Below are 19,625 nucleotides of genomic sequence, written 5' to 3'. Positions count from 1 at the left end.
TCCTTTATCCACAAGGAAATTCCTTGTGAGTGAGGTATGTAACACTTTTATCTTTGCAGCTATCATTTTTAGGAATAGAATGGGAGGCAAGTTTGCCCTAAGGAGCTCCCAACTTGTATTCTGAATATTAGCCTTTTGTCAGATGAATAATTTGCAAACATTTTCTCCCATTCCACAGGTTGTCTCTTTACTCTGTTGATTGTTTCTTTTGCTGTACAAAAGCTTTTTAGTTTAATATAATCTCATTTGTCTATTTTTGTTTTTGTTGCTTGTGCTTTTGAAGTCTTGGCCCTAATACCTTTGCCTAGACCAATGTCCTGCAGCATTTCCCCTATGTTTTTTTTTTTTTTCTAATTTTATAGTATTGAGTCTTATATTGAAGTATTTAAATTTGAGTTGCTTTTTGAATATGCTGAGAGATAGGGGTCTTCTGCCTATGGAGATCCAGCTTTCCCAGTACTGTTTATTGAAGAGGGTATCCTATCCCCAACATGTATTCTTAGTGCCTTTGTTGAAAATCAGTTGGCTATAAATATGTGGATTTATTTCTGGTTCTCTCTTCTGTTCCATTGGTTTGTGTGTCTGTTTTTATATCAACACCATACTGTACTGTTTTAGTTACTATAGCTTTATAGTATATTTTGAAGTCAGGTAGTGTAATGCCTCCAGCTTTGTGCTTTCTACTCAGGATTGCTTTGACTGTTTGGGGTCTTTTGTGATTCTATTTGAATTTTATATATTTTTTTTCTTTTTCTTTTAATTTTTTTTTTTTTTTTCAAAGGAGGAGTCTTGCTTTGTCACCCAGGCTGGAGTGCAGTGGCGCAATCTCGGCTCACTGTAGCCTCTGCCTCCTAGGTTCAAGCAGTTCTCCCACCTCAGCCTCCTGAGTAGCTGAGATTACAGGTGCCTGCCACCATGCCTGCCTAATTTTTGTATTTTTAGTAGAGACACGGTTTCATCATGTTGGTCCAGCTGGTCTTGAACACCTGGCTTCAAGTAATCCACTCACCTTGGTCTCCAAAAGTGCTGATATTACAGGGGTGGGCTACTGCACCTGGCCAAATTTTAGGTATTCTTTTTCATTTCTGTGAAAAATGTCATTGGTATTTTGAAAAATATTGCATTGAATCCAGAGAATACTTTTGGTACCATGGTCTTTCTTAAAAATAGTAATTCTACCAATCCATGAGCATAAGATATCTTTCCATTTGTTAATGTCCTCTTTAATTTCTTTCATGAGTGTTTTGTTGTTTTCCTTGTAGAGGTCTTTTACCTCCTGATTAAATTTATTCATAGGAATTATGCTTTTTTTGCAGCTATTGTAAATGAAATTGTGGTCCTGATATCTGTTTTGGCTAGTTCATTATTGACATATAGAAAAGCTATTGATTTCTGTATGTTGATTTTGTATCCTGCAAGTTAGCTGAATTCATTTGTCAGTTCTAAGAGATTTGGGTGGAATATTTAGGTTTTGTTTTTAATATGTAATATTATGTCATCTGCAAAGAGGGACAATTGGACTTCTTTTCCAATCTGAATGCCTTTTATTTCTTTATCTTGACTGATTGCTCTGGCTAGGACTTCTAGTACTCTGCTGAGTAAGAGTGGTAAGAGTGGGCATCCTTTTCTATTTCTAGTTCTTAGAGGAAAGGCTTCTAGCTTTTCCCCATTCAGAATGATATTAGCTGTGAATTAGTCATATATGACCTTTTTTATGTTGAGGTATGTTTCTTATATGCCTAATTTGTTGAGACGTTTTATCATAAAGGGATGTTGAATTTTTCTGCATCTATTGAGATCATCATATGGCTTTGTTCTTCATTCTGTTAATGTAATGTATCATGTTTCTTGATTTGTGTATGTTGAACTAATCTTGCAACCCTGGGATAAATACCACTTGATCCTGGTGTATTATCTTTTTGAAGTTTTGCTGAATTTAGTTTGCTAGTATTTTGCTGAAGATTTTTGTGTCTGTATTCATTAAGCATATTTATGTGCAGGATTTGGTTGTTGTTTTTGTTGTTGTGCCCTTGTCTGACTTTGTTGTCAGGGTCCTGCTGGCCTCATAAAATGAGTTAGAAAGAATTCCTTTCTCTTCAATTTTTGCAATAGATTGAGAAGAGTTTTTGTTAGTTCTTATTTAACAGTTTGGTAGAGTTCAGCAGTAAAGCTGTTTAGTCCTAGGATTTTCTTTTTTGGAAGACTTTTTATTACCAATTCAATCTTGCTTCTTGTTATTGGTTTGTTCAGATTTTCTATTTCTTCCTGCTTCAATTGTGGTAGGTTGTGTGACTCCAGGAATTTATCCGTTTGCTCTAGGTTTTCCAATTTGTTAGCATATACTTGTTCATGATATCCTCTAATGATTCTTTGTATTTCTGTGATAGCAGCTGTAATGACTTTTTTCAATTTTGATTTTATAGATTTGGGTCTTTTTTGGTATTGGTTAGTTGAGCTAGTAGTGCATTAATTTTGTTTATCTTTTCTGAAAATCAGCTCTTCATTTCATTAATTTTGTGTGTGTGTGTTTTTAAGTCTTTATTTTGTTTTGTTTTGCTCTAATTTGTCTTTCCATTTGTTAATGTCCTCTTTAATTTCTTTCATGAGTGTTTTGTTGCTTTCCTTGTAGAGGTCTTTTATTTCCTTTTCCTAATTTTGAGTTTGGTTTGCTCTTGTTTCTCTAGTACCTTGAGTTATATTGTTACAAGATTGTTTATTTGAAATCTACTTCTTTGATATAGCCATTTATTGTGATAAACTTCCCTCTTATTGCTTTTACTGTATGGCATAGGTTTTAGTATATTTCCATTTTTATATGTTTCAATAATTTTTTTGATTTTTAAAAATTTCTTTTTTGACACAATAGTCATTCAGGAATACGTTTAATTTTCATTTGTTTATACAGTTTTCAAGTGTCCTTTGTTTTCTAATGTGGTCTGAAAAAATGCTTTATAGGGTTTAGATTTTTTTTTTAATTGAGACTTATTTTATGGCCTAACATATGGTTTATCCTAAAGAATGTTTCCTGTGCTAATGAGAAGAATGTGTATTCTGCAGCTGCTGGATGAAATGTTCTGTAAATATCTGTTTGATCCATTTGGTGTAATGTGCAGTTTAAATCCAATGTTTCTTTGTTGATTTTCTGTCTAGTGCTGAGAGTGGAGTATTTAATTACCCAACTAAAATTGCAATTGGACTCTATTTCTCTCTTTTTATCCAATATTTGTTGTATATATCTGGCTGCTCTGGTATTGGGTACATACATATTCACAATTGTTATATCCTCTTGACGAATTGATCTCTTTATTATTATATAATGATCTTCTTTGTCTCTCTTTACTGTTTTTGACTTAAAGTTTGTTTTATCTGATACTAGTATACTCCTGCTTGTTTTTGGTTTCCATTGCATGGAATATCTTTTTCCATCTCTTCACTTTCAGTCCATATGTGTCTACCAGTGAAGTGAGTTTCTTGTAGGCAGCATATTATTGCTTTAAAAAAAAAAATCCTTTCAGCTAATCTATATCTTTTAAGTAGGGAATTTAGTCTGTTTATATTCAAGACTATTATTGGTAGGTGAGGACTTATTCCTATCCTTTTGTTAATTGCTTTCTGGTTATTTTGTATATCTTTTATTCCTTTTATCTCTCTTATTGTTTCTCATCACAGTTCATTGATTTTATATCACATTTGGCAACCTTTGATTCCTTAATCTTACTCATTTGTTTGCTCTACAAATGAATTTTATTTTATTTTATATTTTTATGATGGCAGATAATTTTCCTTACACTTCCTGATGTTTAAAAAAAACTCCCTTAAATATTTCTTGTAGGACTGGTCTAATTGTAATGAATTCCCTCAGTTTTTGCTTGTCTGGGAAAGACTCATTTTTAATTTTACAAGGTTAGATTTCCTAGGTATACTATTTTTAATTAGCAGGGTTTTGGGTTTTTTTTGGTTTTTTTTTTTTTTCCTCTTTCAGCACTTTGAATTTATTATCCCATTCTCTCCTGGCCTGTAAGGTTTCTGCTATTAATCTGCCATTAGTCTGTTGGAGATTCTTTTATATGTGACTTAATGCTTTTCCCTTGCTGTTTCTGGAATTCTCTCTTTGTCTTTATTTTTTTTTTTCAAAGTGAAAGCAAGTTTATTAAGAAAGTAAAGGAATAAAATAATGGGTACTCCATAGACAGAGCAACCCCCCAAGGGCTGCTGGTTGCCCATTTTTATGGACATATTATTTGTTGATGATACACTAAACAATGGGAGGATTATTTATGCTTCCCCTTTTTAGACCATATAGGGTAACTTCATGACATTGCGTAAACTGTCATGGCACTGGTGGGAGTGTAGCAGTGAGGACAACCAGAGGTCCCTTTGACAGTTTAACTAAAATGTGCCTTACAATGTGCCTTAGATAAGATCCTTTTTTTTTTTTTTTTTTTTTTTTGAGACAGTCTTGCTCTGTCGCCCAGGCTGGAGTGCAGTGGCGCAATCTCGGCTCACTGCAAGCTCCGCCTCCAGGGTTCACGTCATTCTCCTGCCTCAGCCTCCTGAGTAGCTGGGACTACAGGTGCCCGCCACAGCGCCCGGCTAATTTCTTGTATTTTTAGTAGAGACTGGGTTTCACCGTGTTAGCCAGGGTGGTCTCGATCTCCTGACCTTGTGATCTGCCTGCCTCAGCCTCCTGAAGTGCTGGGATTCCAGGCGTGAGCCACCGCTCCCGGCCTACATAAGACCTTTTTGGGTTGAATCTATTTGGGGATTTTTGAACTTCTTGTGTCTGGATGTGTATATCTCTTCCAAACTTGAGAACGTGTTAGCTATTATTTTTTAAAATAGTTTCTCTTTGCCTTCACCCATCTCTTCTTCTGTGGTGCCCAGAATTAGAATATTTGGTCATTTTATGGTATCCCATATGTCACATTGTTACATTGTTTTTCTTCATCACTTTTTGTTTTTCTTTTTTTTTTCTTTCTTTCTTTTTTTCTTTTTTCTGCCTGACTTGGGTATTTTTAAAGGCCTGCCTTCAAGTTTAGAAATTCTTCTGCTTAATCTAGTCTAGTTTTGAAGCTATCTATTGCACTGCTCTAATTCTTACTGGTATAATTCTTATTTAATATATAAGAACACTGAGTGTCAGAGATAGTAGCTAAAGTCACAAGTTCAAAAATGAGAAGTAGAACCATATTTGGAAACTAGTCTGACCGTAGATTCTTCTCTGCCTTCCTTGTTGCAAGAGAATAATACAATGAAGTTAAATAATTTGGTGAGAATATTGTTAAAGATAAAGCCCAAAATGTTGGTGATGGCTGATTTTTTTCTCTTAATTTTGAAGAATTTTACTCGCAAATAATTTAAATCAAACAAGCAATGTTAAATATTTTCATCCCATATACTTAGATTGCATTCAAACTTGTCCATAACATCAGATGTGATAGGCAAAAACAAACAACAAAAAACAAAAAACAAAAAAAAACCCACAATGTTGTTTTGTCTCAAGTATCCTTTCAGATAGATGCAACAATTAAGACATCAAACTAACTTTATAGAATACATTTGTCAGTGAAAACCTGAGGAAATATCTTTGCTATTTGACATTATAACGCAGTGTAATACCCTTGACTTTTTATTCATAAAAACAACAGACCCTCAGGGGAAATGCTGCAGTTCTGTAGACCTGACTGATGTGCATAGCTGTATGTCTACATGGCTAAAATCAAATTTAAAATGAGTATGTTTGGTAAAAGCAGACAGGACTTAGGAGGTTAGTAAAGCCTTTTAAAAATGATAAACTGAGAAAACCAAGTAACCTATCTCAATTGGATGCCAGTAATTGGTAATCTCTTTATCACTCTTTTTAAGGGGTATGCATCACAAAAGAAAATTTCTGTTTTAATATAATTTTCCTAGTTAATCCAAAAACTCTTCAGTATGTGCGTGTGAGCGTCTGTGTGTCTGTGTCCATGTGTGTGTGTATGTTACAACAAACTCCCTTGGCAGTCTATTTAAGCCCATGCACTTCTAAGGATGATGATTTTAAATAACTAAAGTATTGAAATACAAATAATTAAAAAGATAACTGATTACATTAAAATACCTTTCTCAAAATATTTTTAAAATCTGATGTCCTTGTTTATTAACCTAGGTTCAAAATATGTTCTTGTTATTAACATACTAATAACAAATCTCTTGGCTGGTCTAGTAACAACTGATACTTCAAGGTGTTGATAAGTGTAAACAATAGTTAAAGATATCCGCAACAAGAAATTCCTATGATGTTTATTGATGAGAAAGTCACAGGAATTGCCAACAGCCCTGTGGCTGATGTCTACATTTATAATTGAAAGATATGCTGAATTTCTCCTAGCGACACTAAAAGTAAAGATGGGATTTTGATGCAGGTGTATCCCAAAATTAGGGCTCAGCTCAGGAGGGTCCTTGGCTTTGGCAAGCCAACAGTAAAAGAAACCAAATGTATTAGAGCACCAGTGCATAGTAAAATGGCTGCTCCATAGACAGGGCAGGGTTAGCCCATAGGCAGAGTAGCACTCATGGATTGCTGCCTGGTTACATTTATACCTACCCATAATTATATGCTAAATAAGGGGTGGGTTATTCACTAACTTTCTGAGAAAGGAGTAGGAAGTTCCTGGAACCATATAAGGTAACTTCTAGGCACTGTCATGGCATTTGTATATTGGCATGGCACTGGTGGGAGTGCCTTATAGCATGCAAATATATTATTAATATAATTCATAGTCCTGGCTGGTTTTGGCTGGCTGGTTTCTTTGCTACATCCTGTTTTGATCAGCAGTGTTATCAAAACAAGTCTTATTGATCTTCTCTCTCAATTTCTCCCCTAATTTCTCTTTCTCTCTCTCTCACACACACATGCATGCCAAATAGCAACATCAACAAAAAACCCCACCAGATTCTATCCAGAGACTTTCAGTTAAGAATTCCTGTATTAACACGTTCCTACTTTATAATATTATCTGCCATTTCCTTGAAAAAGTCAAACAAGTTAAATGGTCCTCCTGGTATCTAAAGTTAACAAAACTTGATCACTTGAGAGAGAGAAATGTGAAAGAGAAATAAACTATGATATGCAAACACATGAAACACTTACATTCTCTCTTTTCCTCCATTTCTCTCCACTTCCTCTCCATATTATACTGTTTTTTTCCCCTGTAGATAGTTACATTAAAGAAAGTAGATTTTAAAAAAATCACAGTTTTTTTTATTATTATACTTTAGGTTCTAGGGTACATATGCACAACGTGTACATATTTGTTACATATGTACACATGTGCCATGTTGGTGTGCTGTACCCATTAACTTGTCATTTACACTAGGTACATCTCCTAATGCTATCCCTCCCCACTCCCCGTGCCGCAAGACAGGCCCCAGTGTGTGATGTTCCCCACCCTGTGTCCAAGTGTTCTCATTGTTCAATTCCCACCTATGAGTGAGAACATGTGGTGTTTGGTTTTCTGTCCTTGCGATAGTTTGCTTAGAATGATGGTTTCCAGCTTCATCCATGTCCCCACAAAGGATGTGAACTCATCCTTTTTTATGGCTGCATAGTATTCTATGGTGTATATGTGCCACATTTTCTTAATCCAGTCTATAATTGATGAACATTTGGGTTGGTTCCAAGTCTTTGCTATTGAAAAAAATCACAGTTTTTTTTTAAAACTGTTCCTTTGATGGTCTCATTAAGAAATAAAGTTTAAATAACATTGGTTTAATCTCTCAAAAAACTATAATAGATTTGGTTTATATTTATATTTGTGGTTTGGAAACAAACTCGATTGTTGTCAGTTGACAAGGATGCCAGAATAAGGTATTGCTTAATTACTTGGACAGAGAAGCAATGAATTAATCGCTTCTTTTTTTCCAATAGAAATATGAACGAATGTGCTAAACCTCCTTACCCTTTGATGGAATAGACATCTTCATAACTAAGGTTAAGATCGTATTGTAAAGTTTTAGGGGGTTTTCTATTCTTGGCAAAGAAAATGACACTTTCCAGTATAAAATACTTTTGAATGAGAAGTAATTTTAAAAAATTTTTATGTAAGTTGAAGTTGGAACAACTACAACTATGCTAGCATAAGCTGAAAGGTCTGTGAGAAATAAATGTGTGACAGTGAGTGCTCACTCATTGAACTAATAATATAATAGATTATTCTATCAAAATATGAGTTTCAGGAGAGGTGACTGGATGGCACCCAGCATTTTTTTCTTCCACAAAGAAGGACCAAAACAGTAAGTAGATAACCACACTTTGAATAGAGCATCTGAGAGAGAACACTGAAATTTAGCCGAGAAGTGACAGGGAGCCTCTGAGGCATGGAAAAAGAGGGAAATAAAGCAGCCATCCCGGTCAGGGTCACTTGGAGCCGGGAGAAACTCCACTGCAGGGAAAAAGTAAATGAAATATACCCAGCAGTCCACATTCCCACCACCGACTCCTGCAATCTCAGCCATGCAAGAGTCCCTTGATGCTTGTGGACCCTGAGACTAGTATAGGCAGCTACTGGGAGTCCACATGATGGCATTATTCCAGAGAGGTAGTTTGCGCTGGGTCCCACACACATGCTGAGTCCCAAGCAGCTGTAGCACAGCTCCATTTTGAGAGCCCAGCCTACCAGATTATATCCTACTCTGGGGTACAACAGCCCCTGTGCTTGCACCTCCCTGAGCTTTGCTTACATTCCCCTGTGTCCACCAGAAGGGTTGCAGCATCACGATGTCAGCTAGACCCAGTGGCGCAGCCAGGTCCCCAGCACTCTAGCCCACACAGTATCCTATACCCCAAGGTATAGGCAATGCAGCACACTGGGAAAGCTGCCCCTAGGACAAAGAGAGCCAAAGTGTATCCCCACTAGAGCTTCTCCTTGCCTGGGGCTGCTGACACTGAGAGCAAACTCTCCCTACCAACTAGCAGCAGGGGCTCTTTGCACCTGAATGTGCCTTCTGGCAATCTGGAGAATGGTCCTTTTGGGCACCATTCAGGGGACTGAGGACAAGCCAGTCCTGCCTACCACTGTAACCCCCACTGCTTGAGCGTGTCATCTGGGGGAATGGGAATGGACTTGCCTCACCCACCAGAGCTGGCACTCACATGTATCATTAGAGGACCTGAAGAAAGACTTGCCCACCCACCATTGCCACCAGCACTCATGCACATCATCCAGGGACCTGGGGATTGACCCACCTCACTTACTGCCACCTACACCTGTGCACACCTTCAGGGGGCCTGGAGATCGGTCTACTCAGCCTGCCAGTGCCCAAGCATTCATCTGATATCCTGGGGATAAGCTAGCCTAACTCACTGTAGCCTGTGCCTATGTTCACACTCAGGGGCCCTGAGGACAGCCCTGCCCCACCAGTTGCTCCCTTACCAGTGCCTGTGTGCGTTGATGGGGGTCTGGGAATTGACCCACATGGCCTGTTGCCACTGGCACTTATGCATGCCTTCTGGGCCAGCCTGACACACCTATACCATTGGCCCCTACCACAGATGCTACCTGGAGCCCTGAGGTCTGTCCTGGCCAACCCACTGCTGGCACCTCTGTGTTGTTGCCTAAGGGCCTGAAGGTTGGCTTATTGATGATATTGACATACATGATGTTATGCACACTGCCCAGGGGTCTGAGGACCTATCCACTTATTTGGCCCATTGCTGTCACTGCTGGCACCAAGAAAGTTGCCTGGAGGCAAGAGGATTGGCCTATCTGGATACACTAACATCACTGCATATGTATGCCATCTGAGGGCTCAAGTGTTTACACACCCAACCCACTGCTGTTGCCACTAGTGCCCAATGACCAGCTGATCTAAAGTACTTACACATAGCCAACCCTCGCCACCGCCTTCACTAACAACTACAGCCTAAGGAATGGAGGAAATCATAGACACTATTGATGCATATTACAGCTGAAGAAATCATACTGAGACTACACTACCATGCCCATCCAAAATCAAAGCCAAAGCACCCTACATAGTCAGCACTATGGATACATCTATAGTAAGAAGTCTTTCCCTATAAAAGCCAGTCCAGAAAATTGGGAGAAGTGACTTACGTCAGATATGCAGATATCAATGTAAGCACACAAGAAACATGAAAAAGCAAGCTAACATAACATCTTTGAAAGAACACAGTAATTCTCAAGCAACAGATTCCAATGAAAGAGAAACCTATGAAATGCCTAAAAATAATGTAAAATGGTGATCATAAAAAAGCTCAGTGAGACACAATAGGATACAGATAAACAACACAAATAATTCAGAAAAACAATTCATGATCTGAATGAGAAATTCAACAAAGATAGATAATGATTTTTAAAAACCATAAATTCTGGAACTAAAGAATTCAATGAATAAAATTAAAAAGTACAATAGATAAGGTTTCCAGGATTAACACTTTAGCATAATCTCAATTTACCACTTTCCCTGTATCATATGTCCAATTTGCTGATGAATCCTGTTTAAGTAAACACAGTACGTAAATCTATATGTATTTAATGACCCAACTAATATCGAATCCTACCGGATGTCCAGGAACAAACCTGTACTCAAAGTTTGGTTTGTTTAGCTTCCTGCAGCAAGGAAAACCATATCCCTGTAAGAGAATTTAGAAGGATCTCAGTAAGAAAGTTTGTGAAGGGACTTTGTGTAGGTTTGGGCTTATGCTGAATGATTCTTAGAAGGGTCTTGGAAAGGAGAAGCCAACTCCAGATTAGGGACTGGTGAGGCAGAGCAGCTTAGCAGTTGGGCACCTTAATACCGAATAACTTCACTGAGGAGACATGATGAATGCTTGGTTTGGCATTGGCAAAAGGCAGAAATTATATAAAAAGGAGGTGTTGTTACTCATTTCTCAGCTGTGATATAACCATGGCGGAAACACTGAATCATTTTGTATGAGTAAGGACCCCGTATATGTTCTTGACAGTGTCCCATGGGAAGCATTTCTTTTTCTCTGCTTCAAATGATCTGCAGGAATGTTTTTGTATTAGTAGGAAGGAACATTGCATTGTGATTACCAGCAAAGCTTAATTTTCATTAGAACAAAGTAATTCCACTAGATGTTTTTATTCATTTTTTAAAAGTGTTCCAGAGTACCTAGTCAGCTACGTTATTAATGATGAATTAATGAATAGTTTAATCAAACAGTAAAAAGTTGATTAAAATCCACAGTCAGTATGTTTTTATGGGAAGTGATAGTTTAATGTGCTTATTAGACTTTTCACCATTTTGGTTGGATCCTATGGATCCAACAAATCATAAGATTATTTGTTTTCCAGTAGCTTATTAAAGAGAGAACAGAGAGAGAATCAATAATTTTACTGCAATGAAGTAAATTATCACAAAATGACATGTGCAGAGATCAGAGAAGGTAAGAAACTTTTTTTAAACAACTCAAGGAAACTTCCTGAATAGTGTTACAGTTAAACTTGGGCTTGGAGTTTTGTAACATTCTGTTAAGGGAAACCCAAAATTTGCATGCAAGGAGGAGGCTGACAGAGACAGATACGAATGTCAAAGTAGTATTCACATGCTTTGTTTTCAATAGGTGATATTTTTTCCCTAACTACCACAGTGGAAATAAAAATACAAATTAAATCTACAGGAGACTTTTGTATCTGGCATGTTGATAAGAAAACTTTTAGAACAGATTCAGGATTGGCAAGGATGCAGCTAAATGAGCAAGCTCAAAAATTTCTGAAAGGAGAGAAAATTGCTATACTATTCCTGTGGGTGATTTGGCAATTTGTGCTAAGGGTTTAGAAATGTTCAAATCCGTTAGCCTGGTGACTTCACTGCTTGGAATTTATACTAAGAAACTCATCAGCTATGCATACTAAGATTTACACATGAAGATTTTTATTGCAAATAATTCAAACTAAGGGACTAGAAACAACATAAATATTTAACAAGACAGAAGAGAGTAAATCAATTATGAAACAGCCATAGACTAGAACACTTTAAAGCTATTAAAAAGCATGTTTGTGAAGAAAACGTAATGACTTGGGAACATGCTCATCATATTACATGGATAGCAATATAGTATAATAATGCGAACTTTAGCTTCAGAGAGACCTTTCTTGTCACATCTTCATCACAAACTATTAATATAGCCTGGGAAAGTGATTTTAAACTATTTCTTCCTCTTCCTATGGAAAATGGGTTGATTGGTTTAACATTTAAAGAGCTTAGAGCTTAATAACTTGCACCATGGGAAGAGTTGAATACACGATAGCTGTGATGGATGATGATAATATAATTCGAAACTGCTGTTTTACTTCTAACTCACAGAAACGGTTATCCTACCTCCTCCAGTTGCTGTTATCTATTATTTGTATGTCTTCTTTCTTGTTTAACATAGATAATAGCCAGAGTGTGTTTGTATGCTTTGCCTGCAGAACAAGTAGTGAAGGCTTTCAGATACCCACAGCTACTGGATACCTTCTAGGAGCTTTTCTGACCTTTGAGTTCTACTGGATATCTATCTTATGTGAAATTAGATATTATGTTGTCTGTTTGGCAATATTTATGGTATTGCTTGGTTAGAGTGGAGGTAAAAATGGTAGCTAATAACAATATAATGTACTGATTGCTGGGCATTATACATTTACACATAGGTTAACTCATTTAATTCTCACAGCAACTACATAAGGCAGGACTGTTATTCTCATTCCACAGATGAGCATGCTAAAGAGAATAGTTTGCTAACCTAAATTCACATAGGTAGTTAATAGATAAGCCAAGATTTAAGCCCAGGTGGTCTGCTCTGGAGTAAATAATTCATCAAAATACTGTCTTTTAAAAAGATTGGAGTGTAAAATCCATGCGGGCATGCACTATAAGTCACTCATATATCACTGAAATTCCACTTCTTACCACTGTGACGGGTAAAAGTGACAACCTCAATAAATCTTGCCCAAAGCATGACTGATTGACCCAACAGTGAAGAGGATGGACATTTCATGTTCCAAATGCAATCTGGAGCATGAAGCAATCCTGATAATCATTCTACAGCTGCCCTTTACCTCCTAGGCTCTTAGGACACGTATTTACTGTTGAGGAGGTGCCATAATACAGTTCTTTGTCTTATTAGCTGTCGTGTGAGAGCATTCTTATTTGTGGTGGAAACGTTTTGCCCACCATTTGACCAGTGATTTCCAATAATGGAAATAACACAAAATAGTAAGATGACTTCCAAATTGGTTCTTCTTATTTTAGCTGCATAATTACCACAGTTGTATCAAACACACGCATACATACCCCAAATGTTTGCTAACAAAACAAATGTGTGTGTTTTTTTTCCAGTTTATACTTAGAAAATTCACAGCTTTGTGGTGGCATGTGGCTATAGATCTGAAAGCTGAGAGCATGATTTTGGCTCTTGTTTTCTGTTTGCTTGACTGAATAGTTTATTATAACTACAATTTTAAAATTCCAGAAACATGAAACGATCTTTGCCAGAAGTACAACTTCTTTCCATCTAAAATGCCAGCATTTCAGTGTGTCTTGCAACATTTTAATTAGTTTGCTTATGGAACCAAACACATGCATAAAACACTGACAGCAAAGGGAAGTCTCCCTCACCATAATTAGTTTTTGCAAAGGATCACTTACATTTTCATAATTATTCAAATGTTTTTGTACCGGGAATTTTACATTTTAAATGGATAATTATACTTCCATAAAAAATCACTGCAAATTGGAAGCTTTAATACACCATTCTAATTGTTGGTACAGTGCACTGTTGGTATTGCCATTAGATCACACATTTGTTGTTTAGAAAGATAGATTTGCTGTATCAACCCGTTAAATGTGAGTTATTGCTAGAAGATTTGCTGTCCTTTCATGTAGCATTCTGTTTTCAAAGGAAATCCAAGCTATACAGGTTTTAATAGTTAAAGAAGTTCAGAATTTTCCCATCTGAGTTAGCAATAAGTGTTTCAGCTCATAAAATTTTTCTGTAGATGTTGTAGAAATAGGCTGAGCTCTCTACAAAGAAGGTAAGGGAAAGACTCAAGATTTCTGTAACTAAATTAGAGTCAATTGATAATTTTATATATTACTACTAGTATCACTGTGCCAGATAGATTTATTATTTAGAGAAAGTTATAATTTATAGCATATACATTATATATTAAGTACAAATATAATTACTGATAATTATATATTTATATAACATAATAGAAATACATATTAACTCTTAAAAGTAATTTTAAGTAATAGAAATGAGCATGAGTGGAAACAATGATCTTCTCTGCCTTATCACCCTGATAAAGGCACAGGCAATATCATGAGCTCTTGCTAGGAAGTTAGGTAAGTTCATACCCTGGTAAGATAGAAAATGTAGCATGATTTCTAACTTTGGATTTGTGAAGAGTTCCTTTTTGCTCCCAAATAACTACTGATGTTGACCAAGGCTTTGCTAGATGTAATCATGAGAAGAAGAAAGCATTACATTTATGCCAGTGCCAATAAACCCCTAAGATGACAGTGCAATTGCACTGGCAAATCAGGATTTTTAGCTTGGAGATTCTTCTTTTCAAAGAAAATAAGCATCCTATAACCATTGCTCAGACCTGACATATCCTCACAAATTTTTTTTTTTTAAAGATAATTTGACAAAGGCCCTGTGAAACAATAACAGAATCTGAATTTGGAGTCAGGGTAAAATGTTCCTTTAAAAAATTATTTCCCATTTAATATTTGTCTTTAAAGCTAAAATAAAACAGATAGGTGGAAATTGTTGTGTTTGGGTGCTGGAAATGTTACACATAAAGCTTTGTGTTAAATCAGGCGCACATGTGAAAGCTCCAGGGAGCCTAGAAACAGAAATAAATTCTCACTCAATAGCTTGGCATATATCATCAACAGACATGTGACAGTGGCACAGATTGTGCCAAAAAAGGTAGTAAGTTATCAGGAAGATAATTTTGTGTAACCTGGGTCAGCTGAAGCATGTTAATGCACTTAAATGAGGAGAACATTTGAAGGTAATTACATACTTACAGACTGCATGGTTTGGCTGTCCTTTTTTTATTGTGGAAAGAAAACATGATGTCATAAGAACATGCATCCAGTGTTTCCAAGGATAAGAATAAAATAGCTTTTTGTATTTAGTGTTGTGTAAGACATTTAAAGCCTATTTCATCATTTATTCAAATATTTGTTCCAAGTCCAAAACCGACATATCTTTCGAGAGAATGATAATCATTTGCTAATAATTATCCTTTACATGTCTAAACCAAGTCACAACCCACAAATAATTAGTTTCCAACTGTTGCATCAGAACATTGTATCAGAAAATCATAACTGTATTCCTGTGTAATTTGGAGAATGGCAACTTTGGAAAATAATAAGCATATTCTAGAAATGTATCCTAGGAGACCAAAGTCCAGTCCAAACTAGTTTATTATAACTACAAGTTTAAAAAATTGTAGTTGTAAGAAACAAGTTGGTTGAGCTTTGTTATGTAAGGTTGAACCACGACCATTCCTACAGAAACAATTCTAAAAACTTGAGGAGGAGGGACTCCTCCCCAATTCATTCTATGAGGCCAACATCATCTTGATACCCAAACCTGGCAAAGACACTACAAAAAAGGAGAAAACTTCAGCCCAATGTCCTTGATGAACATCAGTGTAAAAATCCTCAGCAAAATACTTGCAAACCAAATTCAGCAGCACATCAAAAAGCTAATCCGCTATGATCAAGTAGGTTTCATCCCCGGAAGGCAAGTTGGTTCAACATACACAAATCAATAAATGTGATCCATCACAGAAACGGAACTAAAGACAAAAAACCACATGATTATCTCAATAGATGCAAAAAAAGGCTTTTGATAAAATTCGACACCTCTTCATGGTAAAAACTCTAATTAATCTAGGTGTAGAAGAAACCTCAAAATAATAAGAGCCATCTATGACAAACAGTCAACATTATACTGAATAGGCAAAAGCTAGCAGCATTCCCCTTGAATACCAGCTCAAGACAAGTATACTCTCTCTCACCACTTTTTTTCAACACAGTATTGGAAGTCCTAACCAGAGCAAACAGGAAAGAGAAAGGAATAAAGGGCTTTCGAATAGGAAGAGAGGAAGTTAAACTATTTCTGTTTGCAGACAACATGATTCCATACCTAGAAAACCTCATAGTCTAAGCCCAAAAGCTCCTCCCACTGATAAACAACTTTAGCAAAGTTGCAGGATACAAAGTCAATGTACAAAACTCACTTAGCATTCCTAGACACCAACAACAGGCAAACCAAGAGCCTGATCAGAAAGAAACGCAATTCTACTTACAATTGCCAGAAAAAGAATAAAATACCTAGAAATACAGCTAGATATTAATATGAAGAAAATATGTTTCGTTTTTTCATGGATTTTACTTTTCTTGGGAAAAGTATACTTTTTTAATGTTGAATATTTGTGAATATTTTTTTTTGAGAAGGAGTCTTGCTCTGTCCCCCAGGCTGGAGTGCAGTGGCGCGATCTCGGCTCACTGCAAGCTCCGCCTCCCGGGTTCACGCCATTCTCCTGCCTCAGCCTCCTGATTTGTGAATATTTTTATACAGTCAAGATCACCTATGCAGGAAACATTTGTCATAATACCGAGCACCTAAACATGCCTTTCACGTACCATCTAGCCTTGTTCCCCAAGAAGACTTTTCAAGGTGTTAATTTGCCAATTTGCTTAAAAATGTAAATTTGATTAAATTTACAGTGAGCTATCTAGAGACACAGACATAATAGAAATGTCTTGTACTCATAAAAGAGTAATTAAATAAGAACACATATGGAAAATTTTACTAATATCAGGCCTGGTCTGGAGACAAAAGCCAAATCTGATTACAAACATATGTCTCAGATCACAGACAAACTTCTAAGCTCTGAGACAATTTAGCAATAACTTAAGTCACATCAGAACACACACATCCTAATCTACTTTTGCCAATGATGGCATAGTTCCTGGGTTTTCTCCCCCTTAAAGCAAAAATAAATAAATTAAAAAGCAAAGGCAAAACACATAGCATATCTAATATTCCACAATATTGGCCATAATTTAGATCATACCACTAACAGACAGACAGCAAACATTCATTTAGTACTTACTCTTTAACAAGAGCCTGATTAGTGAATGTACATTTGCAACAAAGTAAGAAACAATGCTGCTCTCAAGAAGGTGAATCTAGAATTAAGAGATTACAATAAACATTTTAAAAAGCAGCATAAAAGGCTTCAAAGATATCCTACCTCTGGAGATGATTAATAAAAACACAAAACAGAGCAGGGTAAAAATAGTTTAAGTGTTTCTCTATCTGGAAAAGAAGGCGGGTCTGATTTATTATTTATTTACGAATTCTATAGTAGTGTCATTTTTAATATCTAGTGTATCTTATTCTTGCCTTAGGCTATACCAACTATCTCCAGGTCTGCTGAACGAAAAGCAGAGGAGAGAATTGGTGGGGCAGCGTCTTTGCCCTTAAACAGCCTCCATTCTGCTCGTTTCTCCAAAGATGTACAGAGCTATTGAATCAACTTTTTTGTTTGTTTGTTTCCCTTTTATTAGAGACAGGGTTTTGCTCTGTTGCCCAAGCTAGAGTGCAGTGGTGTGATCATGGCCCACCGTAACCTCCAATTGCTGGGCTCAAGTGATTCTCTTGCTTCAGCCTCCTGAGTAACTGAGACCATAGACAGCCCCACCATGCCTGGTTAATTATTATTATGATTATATATATATATATTTAGAGATGGAGTTTTCATGTGTTACCTAGGATCATCTCCAGCTCCTGTCCTCAAGCAATCTTCCCACTATGGCCTCAAAAACAGCTGGGATTTCAGTCATCAGCCACCGCAGCAGGCTCTGAGTAGTCTTTTAGGTAGACCTGCAAACACAGTTCCCACCCCATCTTTTATTACTGTTTTTCATCTTTGAACTTCTCTCCCTTGATTAATTCTTTGCATCTCTTGAAAGCCAAATATAACCACTATTCAAAGGAACTTTATTATCTGTGGAACCCCCCAAACAATCACCGTCATACTCAAGCTTTATTTAAAAAAAAAATGTTAATTGAAATGTAGTATGTGTATATAAAAGCACACAAACACAAATCATAAGTGTACAGTTCAATGGATTTCCACAAAGTAAACATATCTGTGTGACTACCATTGAGTCAAATAATAGAATATTACCAACACCCCTAGCAGCCCCCACAATGCTACCCCTTGGAAATCAATCTTCCTCTAATAATAATCATAGATTAGTTCCACCTAATACTGAGTTTTATTTAAATGGCATCATGCAACATGTACTCTTTTGTACCTGGTTTGTTTCGTACAATATCATGTTTGAATGATTCATCAATGTTGTTATATGTAGCAGTGGTTTTTTATTATTATTATTATTTTCCTGAAACGGAGTCTTGCTCTGTGGCCTAGGCTGGTGTGCAGTGGCATGATCTGGGCTCACTGCAACCTCCGCCTCCCAGGTTCAAGCAATTCTCCTGCCTCAGCCTCCCAAGTAGCTGGGATTACAGGCATGCAACACACGCAGCTAATTTTTGTATTTTTTTTAACAGAGATGGGGTTTCATCATGTTGGCCAGGTTGTTCTCGAACTCCTGACCTCATGATCCACCCGCCTTGGCCTCCCAAAGTGCTGAGATTACAGGCGTGAACCACCTGCCCAGCTGGTTTATTATTTCTCAGTGCAAAATTGTTTTCCATTATATGAATGTACCAAAATATATTTACCCATTCTGGGGTTGATGGAAAGTTTGGGGCTGTTATAAATAACACAACCATAGGCAATGTAGCACATGTTTTTGGTGATTATCTGTTACATATAGTGTGTCTACTGTACTCTTCTGTGTATTTCCTCTTACAGTCTAGATATTTTCTTTTGATCTGTCTTCCAGATCATTTATCTTGAGCTGCATCCCTCTATCATACTATGAATTTTAGTTATTGTATTGTTTCAATTCAAAATTCTCCATGTGATCATCCTCTTATAATTCTCCACTTGGTCATTTGTTTGAAGATACTAATCAAAACTGTTTTAAATTTGTTTTCTTATTACTGTAGTATTTGTGTCACATGTGGATATGTTTCTGTTGCCTATTGTTTCTTCTGATGCTATTAATATCTCTAAAAAAATTTTGCTTTCATTACCAGTCTTCTGAATGAGAAATTTTAGTGATAATTTAACCTATCCTCTCGCAGGCCAAAAAGAGCTATATTACTCAAATCTGATCAGATCTTGAAATGACTTAGGCTAGTTTGCAGCTTCAGTAAGGTTCAGGATACCTCTAATTTTCGCCATATACATGGTGCATCCCTCAAGGTATCCTAATCAGAGCTTGAGTGTTTGCTAGGGCCATTCTTCCTTGAACGCACTGAAGTAGAAGTCTGGTCTCCCTAGAACTGTGGAAATGCTGAAAACTTCATATTACCCTTCAAGTATGTTTGGCTTCTTTCAACACACTTGATGCTTGGCTCGTTTGCATCTTGTCCTGTGTAGTTAATCAGATGACTCAATGGAAGAACAGGTATTGATTGCCAATCTCACTTTAATTTTGTTTTAAATTTTCAT

At 36.6% G+C, this 19,625-nt stretch overlaps 1 protein-coding gene and 1 long non-coding RNA gene across 2 annotated transcripts in view; one reads left to right on the top strand and one right to left on the bottom strand.

Annotated features, from left to right (window-relative positions):
* Positions 1–19,625, top strand: part of ZNF385D (zinc finger protein 385D) — a 1,012,439-nt gene that overhangs the window by 375,063 nt on the left and 617,751 nt on the right. The window lies entirely within an intron of this gene.
* LOC105535627 overlaps positions 17,146–19,625 on the bottom strand; it is a 32,090-nt gene continuing 29,610 nt past the window's right edge. Inside the window, exon 3 of the long non-coding RNA XR_001005469.1 lies at positions 17,146–17,223. This is a non-coding gene — a long non-coding RNA (uncharacterized LOC105535627). The remainder of the gene's footprint in view (positions 17,224–19,625) is intronic.

This window comes from Mandrillus leucophaeus, unplaced genomic scaffold (assembly GCF_000951045.1).
Source record: "Mandrillus leucophaeus isolate KB7577 unplaced genomic scaffold, Mleu.le_1.0 Scaffold149, whole genome shotgun sequence".
NCBI lineage: Eukaryota > Metazoa > Chordata > Mammalia > Primates > Cercopithecidae > Mandrillus > Mandrillus leucophaeus.
The sequence above is the reverse complement of the archived record's forward strand: the minus strand, read 5'-3'. Positions and strand labels throughout refer to the sequence as shown.